This window comes from Papio anubis, chromosome 3 (genome assembly GCF_008728515.1).
Source record: "Papio anubis isolate 15944 chromosome 3, Panubis1.0, whole genome shotgun sequence".
NCBI lineage: Eukaryota > Metazoa > Chordata > Mammalia > Primates > Cercopithecidae > Papio > Papio anubis.
This window is the reverse complement of record NC_044978.1, coordinates 151,033,002-151,045,130: the sequence shown is the minus strand read 5'-3', so window position 1 is coordinate 151,045,130 and position 12,129 is coordinate 151,033,002. Positions and strand designations below refer to the sequence as shown.

Here is a 12,129-nt window from a genome sequence, read left to right as displayed (position 1 = left end):
AATCTATTGACCTTGAAGATGAGCAATATGAATATGTATAACTATACTTGAGAAACTTTCTTATGCGATTGTAAGCCAAAAATTGCAAATGGTAGAGAAAGAAGATAGTATCACAGAAGACTCCTCAATGCAGAATTGGTTAAATTTTCAAGGTAGGCAATGGCAGACGTTTGAGAAAGAGCAACTTACCTGCACTGCAGAGAAATAACCAGAATAACATAGATAAGTTGATACTGACAAGAACAAATCAAAGAAGAGGTTGGAAATAGAATCCTAAGTATCTAAGAAAACTGCTAAATTAAAAAAAAAAAAATTATAAGCCCTCATGCCATTGTTCCAGTGAAATAGGATCTACAGAATCAGGCAGATGGGGTTACTGAGAGTGAAACTGCAGTAAACAAAGATGAAGTAAAAGTGTCAGGCAATGACAGTAATGACAGTGATTTTGAAAACAAAAACAAACAAACAAACAAAAAAAACAGAAAAAGAAGAGAGGTTCCCAAAATCAAAATGATGATGCTAGTAGCAGAGATTTTGATGAAAAACATGATGAAAAAGAAATCAAAGCTCACGCAACAGAATGGCAAGAAATACATCCAAGTATACAAGGGAAGAAGAGAGCTTTACTGAAAATCAAATCATCTTAATCACCTTATTTATAGCCTGTACTTTCCTCAGAACAAATCAGAATGATGGTAGCTATATATTTTAGTTACGAAGGAACAGATTAATATTCAGGTGATATCGCATGAATATCAAGTGTATAAGGAAAAGAGAACTGAGGTTTTCTTCACTAGGTAAACCTGGAAATTGTCAATATAGAAAATCAAACACAGTGGGTAAAAAATAGGATCGTCTAGATCAGGACAAGAATTAGCACTTTGAAGATCATTTCAAGAAGTTTAATATTTACATGCATTTCAAAATGTTATTGTTTTAGGAATGTATAATAATCTGCAGATAGTACAGAACTGATTTGAAGGAAAGTATTCAATTTTTTAGCAGACATATTTACTCTAAACAAATTAGGCAGTGGAGATGTCTTGTTAAGCCTGAAAAATAGCTTAAAGATTGTAAAAGCTTTTCAAACGTAGTATAGTATATTTGTTTGATTTCACATAATGAAAAATCATTTTTTAAATTGTGTATCTAGAAATGTGGACTGTGTGTTGTCTGATTAACTTATAGTCCCAGTTTTAAAAAAACAAGTACTTAAAAAGCATTTCAAAAATGAGTAACCATTTGCATTGTTTGCTTTTTGTAAACATTTTAATGTAAACTCCTCAAGTATGTTTTCAGTAATATCTGCTTAAATTTTAATTTCTTCATAAGTGCTCTTATTTATTTTATTTATATTTTGTAGTATATTTATAACAAGCATATGTATAAAAGCTTCATTCATAGTTTTACTCTTTGTTACTCTCTTTTAAACGACTTAGCTTTTTTTTATTATATTTTACATAATATAAAGAGCTACATTTTGGAATATGCCTTTGCTTAATTATACAGTTATCAAAAAATTATGAAAATGACCCAATAAAGTCAAAAGGTCTGTATTTCAGCAAAACAATGCAAAATCTAATGCTTTCATAAGTTAAATGCATAAAAGATTATAAGATAATGTATTATCTGAAGTTAGTGGTTTATTTGTACATTTTATTAAATGTACAATATAAATGTAGAAATATATATTAGTTTTTAATATATGTCATTAACAGAAACTCTTTCAAGGAAAAAACACAGCATGTAAAGAAAACATTTAAAAATTTTTCCCTTATCTTGAATTACAGTCAAAAAAATTTGCCTTCAGTTGTTTATGATGCCATCTTTTTCCCCCCACCAAAACGAATATATATAATGAAGTCACTTACCTATTTTTTTTCCAATTGAAATATTTATAACTTTGTATTAGTCAGGGTTCTCCAGAGAAAAAGAACCAATAGAATACACACACATACACACATATGTATAGAGAGATTTATTATAAGCAACTGGCACACACAATTATAAAGTCTGGCAAGTACCAAATCCTGCAGTGTGAATCAGTTAGCTAGAGATCTAGAGGAGCTATAGTTTAGTTCCAGTCAGAATCTAAAGGTCTGAGAACCAAGAGACCTAAAAGTATAGATCTAATCTGAAGCCTGGCGAGTTCAAGACCCGGGGAGAGCCAATGTTTTAGTTCAAGTGTGAAGGCAGGAAAAGAAGCCGATGTTCCAGTTGAAACACCATCAACAGGAAAAATCATCTCTCACTCAGGGGAGGGACGGCAGTTTTGTTTTATTCAGAACTTCAACTGATTGGATGAGGCCCACCTGCATTATGGAAGGCAATCTGCTTTACTCAGTCTACTGATTTAAATATAAATCTCACCCAAACACATCCTTTTCAAAATACCCAGAAAAAATGTTTGACCAAATATCTGAGCACCCTGTGGCCCAGTCAAGTTGAACATTCAGTCAATCTTCATAAATACTGTATGGAAATGTACTAGTGTCTCTACGTAGTACAGAAAACTTGAGCATGAGTTTCCACTTTAAACAGTGCAGTTTGTAAGGATAATTGTTATACAAAATAGATATTTATGCAAATGAGTCAATTATGTAAGATTAATGAATTTACTATTAAATTTTGAGTACTCAAAAATTTACAGTATTACAGAAATGATTACAATACATTGATCCAAAGGAATATCATTAATTTGTTCCATTAAAAGTACAAAGACAAAAGTACTGTACTAGAATACAAATTTGTGACCTTGTTTACTCAAAAGTCACAGCTATACTCAAGTTTGCCAATTAATTATGCTATTAAAGTAGCTGAAACACAATTTGGAAATGGAAAAAGGTGAAAGGATTTTTGTTAAAGCTGTTGAGAATAATACCAAAACCCCACAAATTGCAATTTTTAAAAAAACTTTAAAAATCCCCAAATCGCGGGGCGCGGTGGCTCAAGCCTGTAATCCCAGCACTTTGGGAGGCCGAAACGGGTGGATCACGAGGTCAGGAGATCGAGACCATCCTGGCTAACACGGTGAAACCCCGTCTCTCCTAAAAAATACAAAAAACTAGCCGGGCGAGGTGGCAGGCGCCTGTAGTCCCAGCTCCTCGGGAGGCTGAGGCAGGAGAATGGCGTGAACCTGGGAGGCGGAGCTTGCAGTGAGCTGAGATCCGGCCACTGCACTCCAGCCTGGGCCACAGAGCGAGACTCCGACTCAAAAAAAAAAAAAAAAAAAAAAATCCCCAAATCACATTATTCAGATAATATATGATTTTTTTATTAACTAACTGCCCAACACACCTCAATAATACATTTCTCCTACATCTTGACTGCATATTTCGATTATCTCTTTAAATAATTAAAATTTGATAATATTTGCATAGAGAAAACATTTAACTTGATTGAATGATAGATCAAATTTGTTATTTTGTTTGCATTACAAGGTATTTGCCACTTTTTGGTATCATTACGTTTAAGAGCTCCTCTATAACATTCTTTCAAAAAGGTATATTTTAAAGTTGGGAAAAGTAATGTAGTACATTTTTAAAAAGATATTTTGCTCTAAAAATAAAAGCTTAGCTCTGAATTTGGATTTATTCTGAGTTAAATGTTAGAGATAAAACAGTAACCTAGAAAAGACCTTTATGCCAATAATTTTCATTAACTAGTGGAAATACCATAGTTTTACTATCTCCTAGTTACACTTTTTGTGTTATCTAGGGGTGGAATATAACACAATAAAATATTTTAATATATTAGATTACTTAGGGCTTTCTAACATGAACAGCTAGAATAATCTATATTATTTGAAGGAGAAGAAAATCCACAGACTCTATATTTAAGAAATCCGAATTGGCATGGCATAAATCAGACTCATAAATCAATTTATGTTTCCAAATCAGTTTTGATTCCATTAATTGGTTCTTAGGACCAGAAATATAATCGAGTGAGTGAAATATTCTGGTCCTAGTAAAATAGAACACTGTTTTACATAAAAACAAGTTATCAGTTTCTGAAAATATGATAGACCAGATATCTGAAGATAAGTTCTAGGATAACACTTATCTTATATTTGAACATGCTTCATAAGATATATATTAACAATTATTTTCAACTACATTGTTAGCTGGAGAGATAGCAAGAGAAATCCAAAAAAACCAGAATCAAGAATATTGGGAGCCTGAGGTGGGAGGATCACTTGGTCCCAGGAGCTCAAGGCTGCAGGGAGTCATGTGTGTGACACTGTAATCCAGCCTGGAGGACAGAGTGAGAACCTATCTCAAATAAATAAGATACTAATAATAAAATTTGAAAGAATACATATAAGTAAGCTTGCATCCAAGCTAGAACCTGTGAAATAGGTTCAATCTTTCATTTCACTGTTGCAAACAAACTTTTTGCATTGGCTGTGATTGTCACAATACTGAAAAGCATACACTTCTGTGTCTGCTTTTAAATCCAAGTCATGAGAAGTTTCTCCATATCTAACCTAAATCATTCTCAAAGTTTTGTAAGTTTCTTTGCCTACAATCAAGCAGATTCTGGTTTTTTGTTTTTTTGTTTTTTTGGTTTTTTTCTTTTTTGAGACAAAGTCTTGCCCTGTTGTCCAGGCTGGAGTGCAGTGGCTCGATCTCTGCTCGCTGCAACCTCCACCTCCCAGGTTCAAGCAATTCTCCTGCCTCGGACTCCTGAGTAGCTGAGATTACAGGCATGCACCACCATGCCTGGCTAATTTTTGTACTTTTAGTAGAGAAGGGGTTTCACCATGTTGGTCAGGCTGCTCTAGAACTCCTGACTTGATCAAGCAGATTCTTAAACACCTTCTATCACTTTGTTCTTGTTCTTCATAATTGAAGCTGTGACAAGATGAGACTGATGAGCAATAACCACCCCTGACTTTCCACTTTTGTAGTCCCTAATCACTTTTAATTTTGTTACCCAATCACTTATTGACAACACTCACCTATTGACAACATTACACGTGGATTTTGTATGCCTGTGGATCATGATGAACAAAACAACACAAGATTAAACCAAGCACAAGAGAAAATGAAGCAATCAAGTTACACCATAAATGAGATGTATGCGGCTGCTGCCAACATAACACAGCAAACTATTTTTACAGTAAACTTTTTTATAGGTAGAAACCATACACTTAACAATGATGATGAAAAGTATAATATAGTAAATACATAAACCAGTAACATAGTCAATTATTATCAGTATTGATGGAAGCAGCGGCCCATCTGCAGTGGACACTCCCATGACACTGGCTGCAGTGAAGGAGGCGTGGCCAGGGCTGTGTGCTCCACAGAGCCAGCAAGAGCTGGGAACAGGGAGAAACTTTGCCTGCTTCCAAGTTGGAGGGGTGGGTGCCTTGCGCTCCTGGGTGCAGATGCAGCTGCCCAGCCATAGCTGCAGATCTGGGCATCCCTGTGCTCTCTGGGAAGTCCCCCACCCCTGCAGGCTCAGAAGGGCCTGCCCCCGCTGCCTGGGCTCCCCTTACTCCTGTCCTCCACTTTGATTTTGGAGCAAAGTTGAGGCTCAGCTCAGACACTGTCACAACCCATCCAGTTGTGCCTGTGCTCAGGGTGGTGCTGATGTGACAGCTCTCTGCTGCGCTGGCCCCCTCCAGACTTTGGGCCCTGACAGCACAGGAGAGAGTCTGAGGGGGGTACTAAGGATGGCTCAGCACGGATCTGCAGGCATCCCTTGGCCTGAACAGCCTGGACTCTGTGGATGGCACGCTGATGGCAGCAAGAGGCTGACAGGCTCCTGGGTAGAAAGGGGTGGTTTCCCAGTGAAGCCCCACCTTCAGGCCTGGTACAGGCTGCCAATTCCATGGACAGGAGTGAGAACATATGGTGCTTTTTCCAGGCCCACCCATGGCTATTCATGGACCAATCACACACACTTCCTCCTCTCTGAAGCCCATAAAACCCCTCTCTGCTGAGAGCTGAACAGAAGTTAGGACGTCCTGCCTGTGGAGAGGACCTACCCACTGTGGGTCTCCTCTCTGCCTAATCTGCCCAGAGCTAAAGGGATGTTGGGAGGACCTACCTGTAAAGAGGAGCTAATCACTGTAGATCTCCCCTCTGCTGAGAGGTGGACACTCATTGAGATGACTTGCCTGTGGAGAGGAACTACCCACTGTGGGTCTCCTTTGAGCTGCTCTGTCAATAAAGCACCTCTTTGCCTTGCTCACCCTACACTTTTTCGTGTACCTCATTCTTCCTGGAACTGGGACACAGCAAATGACAGGGCTAAAAGAGCTATAACACAAACAGGGCTGAAACACTCCCCTTGCTTGCCATGTTGCAGGTCATGAGAAGGAGTGAAGAGAGAAGGAGAGAAGAGCTGTGGCCCTTTGAGGAGCCCAGACCTAGTAGTTCCCTGACCCAGGGTTGTGACACCCTATTTGGGACTCTGTGATTTCTGGAATCTTCCAGCTTTTTGGTGCCACCACATTCCCCAGTGCCAGCCATGGAGGCTGCTTGTGGTATGCCCAGCCCAGACACAGTCTTACAGGGAACTGATACCTATGCTGGTGCCTGGAGCAGCCCTCCCCACTGAAGCCAATATGCCTGGCTATGCACAGTGGCTGGACCCCACACTTGCTCACTCACAAACCCCTCCTTGCTTCACGCCTGTCTCACCCTTGGCAGGTGTGGCATCCAGGCCAGTAGGATGAGCTGAACACAGCCTGCCAGGAAGAATGGATGAAATGAGCCAAACAGGCCTTAGTAAAACTCAGGCAAAGGCACCACTGGCCACAGAGGTTTCTGGCTGCAAAAGCAACACCCCAAGGATCTCATGACATTATTACATGCTATATATTGTATGTAATTGTACAAGCTATACTTTTGTACAATTGGCAGTGTAGTAGGATTGTTTACACCAACATCACCACAAATATGGGAGTAATGCATTGCACAATTACATTAAGATGGCTAGGACATCACTAGGTGATAGGAATTTTTTAGCTCTATTGTAATCTTATGGGACCACCATCATTTATATGGTCTATGATTGTTATACTGCTCATGACTGTATAAACACATACAAATAAGAACTATCATACTGAAAAATTAAGAAACAAATACAATTGTGTCCTACAACTGTAGCCTTCAAGTCCCATTTTTAAAATATTTTTCACTAAAATAAAATACATTGGGTGTAGAAAGAGATAGCATATGATTAAGAAATAATATTATCTTGAAAATGTGGCTATGCAAGATAGAATTTTGTGACTACCTATATATGTGGCATTGTTTGTAGAAAATCTTGTATAGTGCTCACTTCAGCAGTATATATACTAAAATTGGAACAATATAGAGAAGATTAGCATGTCACCTGTGCAAGGATGATGCAAAATTCATGAAACATTTCATATTTTAGGACCTCTTCAAGAAGAACTACAATCAACTGCTCAAAAAATTAGAGATGACACAAACAAATGGAAAATCATTCCATTTTCATGCATAGGAAGAATCGACATCATGAAAATGGCCATATACAGCCCAAAACAATTTATAGATTCCATGCTATTCTCATTAAACTACCATTGACATTCTTCACAGAATTAGAAAAAGAAAACTATTTTAAAATTCATATGGAACCAAAAAAGAGCGTGTATGCTTGTATAGTCACCAAGACAATCCTAAGCAAAAAAAAAAAAAAAATAGCTATAGGCATCACATTACCTGACTTCAAACTATACTATAAGGCTACAGTAACTAAAATCTAAAACAGCATGGTACAGGTACAGAAACAGGCACACAGAGCAATGGAACAGAATAGAGGACCCAGAAATAAGACCACACACCTACAACCATCTAATCTTCAACAAACCTGACAAAAATAAGCAATAGGGAAAGGATTCTTTGTGTAATAAATGATGCTGGGAGAACTGACTAGTCATATTCAGAAAATTAAAACTGGACCACTTACACTATATACAAAAATCAACTCAAGATAGATTTTAAAAACTTAAATGTAAAATCCAAAACTATAAAAAACCTAGGAGAAAAATCTAGGTAATACAATTCAGGACATAGGCACAGGCAAAAATTTCATGACAAAAATGCCAAAAGCAATTGCAACAAAAGCAAAAATTTGCAAAGTGGATCTTATTAAACCAAAGAGCTTGTGCACAGCAAAAGAAACAATCATCAGAGTGAATAGAAAATCTACCAAATGGGAGAAAATTTTTGCAATCTATCTATCTGACAAAGGTCTAACTACCAGCATCTACAAGAAACTTAAACAAATGTACAAGAAACAAAACAAACAACCCCATTAAAACGTTGGCAAGGGACATGAATAGACACTTCTCAAAAGAAGGCATATATGCAGCCAACAAACATGAAAAAGAGCTCAACATCTCTGATCATTAGAGAAATGCAAATCAAAACCACAATGAGCTACCATCTCACATCATTCAGAATGGCTATTATCAAAAAGTCAAAAAACAACAGATGCTGGCAAGGTTGTGGAGCAAAAGCAAAACTTTTACACCGTTGGCGGGAGTGTAAATTAGTTCAACCATTGTGGAAGACACTGTGGCAATTCCTCAAAGACCTAGAGGCAGAAAAAAAAAAAAAAAAACCATTTGACCCAACAATCCCATTACTGGATATATACCCAAAGGAATGGAAATTATTCTATTAACATTAACACGTATGTTTACTGCAGCACTATTCACAATAGCAAAGACATGGAATCAACCTAAATGCCCATCAACGACAGACTGGATAAAGAAAATGTGCTGCATATGCACCATGGAATACTCTCCTGCCATAAAAAGGAATGAGATTATGTCTTTTGGCCGGGCGCGGTGGCTCACGCCTGTAATCCCAGCACTTTGGGAGGCCGAGGGGGGCGGATCACGAGGTCAGGAGACCCAGACCATCCTGGCTAACACGGTGAAACCCCATCTCTACTAAAAATACAAAAAATTAGCCGGGCGTGGTAGCGGGCGCCTGTAGTCCCAGCTACTGGGAGGCTGAGGCAGGAGAATGGCGTGAACCCGGGAGGCGGAGCTTGCAGTGAGCCGAGATGGAGCCACTGCTCTCCAGCCTGGGCGACAAAGTGAGACTCCTTCTCAAAAAAAAAAAAAAAGAGATTATGTCTTTTACAGAAACATGGATGGAGCTGGAAGCCATTATCCTCAGCAAACTAACATAGGAACAGAAAACCAAATACTGCATGTTCTCACTTATGAGTGGGAGCTAAATGAAGAGAACACATGGACACGGAGGGGAACAACATACACTGGGGACTGTTGGAGGGCTGAAGGGTGGGAGCAGGGAGAGCATCAGGAAGAATAGCTAATGGATGCTGAGCTTAATACCTAGATGATGGGATGATTTGTGCGACAAACCACCATGGCACAGATTTAAGGCAGCACACCAACATGGCACATGTATACATATGTAACAAACCTGCACATTGTGCGCATGTACCCTAGAACTTAAAGTACACACACAAAAAAGTTGGAAAGAAAATAAATAAATAAATACCTTAAAAAAGAAAGAAAAACTGTAAGTGTTTTTTATAACGGCAAATAAAACCTGGAGCAATGAATATTGTTTTCAGGTGTGGGATCATGAGAAATTTGCAAATGTATAGTCATTAACTTAGTAGGAAATTCAGCATAATATGTCATAACCTCTTGAGTTGTAGATGCTCTGAACCTAGTACAAAAAAAAAAAAGTTAACCTATTAAGCTTCATAAAACCACATAAACATAGTTATCAAACGGGCCTTAAAGTTTCCCTAAATTTAACTAAACTTAAGACAACATTTTTCTTACCTGTTGACCCTGATTTCCCTTTCAATTGTCCGTTGACTTTAGAAAACTTACAATTTCAAATTCTTACTCTATCCCTTTAAGATATACAGTTTTTTGTTTTTTGTTTTTTGTTTTTTGAGACAGAACTGGAGTTCAGTGGCCTGATCTCAGCTCACTGCAAACCCCGCCTCCCGGATTCAAGTGATTCTCCTGCCTCCGCCTCCCGAGTAGCTGGGACTGCAGGTGCACGCCACTACGCCCAGCTAATTTTTGTATTTTTAGTAAAGACAGGGTTTCACCATATTGGCCAGGATGGTCTCAATATCCTGTCCTCATGATCTGCCCGCCTCGGCCTCCCAAAGTGCTGGGATGACAGGCGTGAGCCACCACGCTTGGCCAAGAGATACATCTTTTTAAAAGCCTCTTGCCAGTTTTACAACGCAGCACTTTCTCAAAGATTTGGGAGCCATCGCTTCGAAGTGTTGTTATTAAGGAAGGAATCACCCCAACCTCCCAGTCTTAGGGGAGAGTAGAAGCCTAACTTAAATGGGCATTGATTAGCAAACACAAATGGCCTCATGGGGACAAAAGCATTTGCAAACTCAGTAATAACTATGTGCCCCTCATATTCCCTTAATCAACCTTCCCTGTAATTTCTTCAGTTCTTTCCTGTTAGTTCACCTAGAGCTTAAAAACTATTCTTCCTTTTATTTTGGTGAAGTTGAGTTTAGTCTCTCACCCAAGTGTTATAGTGACGCAGAGGTAGAAAGAAATTATTTAGGCAGATAGTGAGGGTAAGACAGTCCTTGGCAAAGCCTTCCTTTTAACAAAAAGTAGCCCCCAGATTATTTCTTTTTAAACAAAGCATAGCCTGAAATTTAAGCCGCCAACATGGTTAAGCAAACTAGAAGCTTGCGTGGGCAAATGCTGGCAGCTGTGCCAATAGAAAAGGGCTGAGGGCCAGGCGTGTTCAACATAGAGGCTCCATCTTCCCTTTCCTTTGTTACCACGTGTACAGTAAAGGAACAGGCAACATGCACCGGCCAGGTAGAGAACTACTCTGCATAATAAAAGATTGCTGGTGGGGGTGGGGGTCGAGAGGGCGCGGCCAGCTTGCTTTTTGTGCCCTATGCAAATGGTACACCTAGCCCTAATTATTTTTTTGCACCTTAAGCAAATGACACACCTGGTCCAACCAATCTTTCATGTCCTATATAAATCAACCCCGCCTCCTCAATCTAATCTATAAACCCCTGCATTTTTTCCATGAACCAGGAAACCTGTTTGGAATCCTTCTCTCTGCTGCAGGGACCTATTTTCCTTCTTTCACCTATTAATCTTTCGCTCTGAACCTACTCTTTGTGTGTCTGTGTCTTAGTTTTCTGTGGCTGTGAGACAATGAACCTCAGGTATCACCCCAGACAACGAGGCCACTTCAATAACTTGAATAAATTTTTTTTAGCCTGTTTAACTTTGCCATGTGCAATTTTTGCTTTGACAATAGCATAATGATGTTATTTATTTTTCTTCTTTCTTGTGCTTATAGAAATAATACAGATTGAATATTCTTTACCTGAAATGCTTGGGACCATAAATATTTCCAATTTTGGATTTTTAAGATTTTGGAATATTTGCATTTTACTTTCTGGTTCAGCATTCCTAATTGGAAATCCACAATCTGAAATATTCCAGTGAGCATTTTATTTGGGCATCACATCAGCACCCAAAGTTCTAGACATTGGAACATTTCAGGTTTTGGATTTTCAGATTAGGGATACTCAACTTGTATTCAAATGCTAATTGTTAGACATATATTGGAATAAATACATGGAATCAGTGTAATGTTTCATTTTATTCTAATGTATGGTATGCATACATGCATAAATGCGTCAATATTGAAAAATTTCACCATCAACAGTATTTCCTCAACTCTAGTCCTACTCCTCTGTCAACTCATGATTTTGATCACTCTCTTAAGTCCTGGTCCATGTATTTGGAGTTTAGAGACTACAAAGTAGAGTAACCTATTCAAAAAAATATGAACAATGAAGAGGAAGATAAAGTTAAATAAACCAGATCTCAATTAACAAAGAAGTATCTGGGATACTGCTTCTTCTTACCACTCATATAGTAGTTCCAGGATGCAACGGATTTATTATTTTGCAATTGGAATACCAGTCCATTGATTAAAGATTACTATGTATAGCAGGGGTAACACTTTTTGTCTGGTTTGTGAGGTCTGAAATGTGATAAGAATTATATAAATAATCTCTGAATTTGCAATGGTAAAGCACATCTCAGAAACCATAATACAGTTCAAAGCAAGCAACTTCAATAAA

General features: G+C 38.3%; 1 non-coding gene across 1 annotated transcript; it reads left to right on the top strand.

Annotated features, from left to right (window-relative positions):
• The first annotated feature begins 7,288 nt into the window (after positions 1 to 7,288).
• On the top strand, positions 7,289 to 7,394 carry LOC116274259. The gene has a single exon (XR_004182895.1). It is a non-coding gene; the product is annotated as a U6 spliceosomal RNA (small nuclear RNA).
• The last annotated feature ends 4,735 nt before the right edge of the window (positions 7,395 to 12,129 follow it).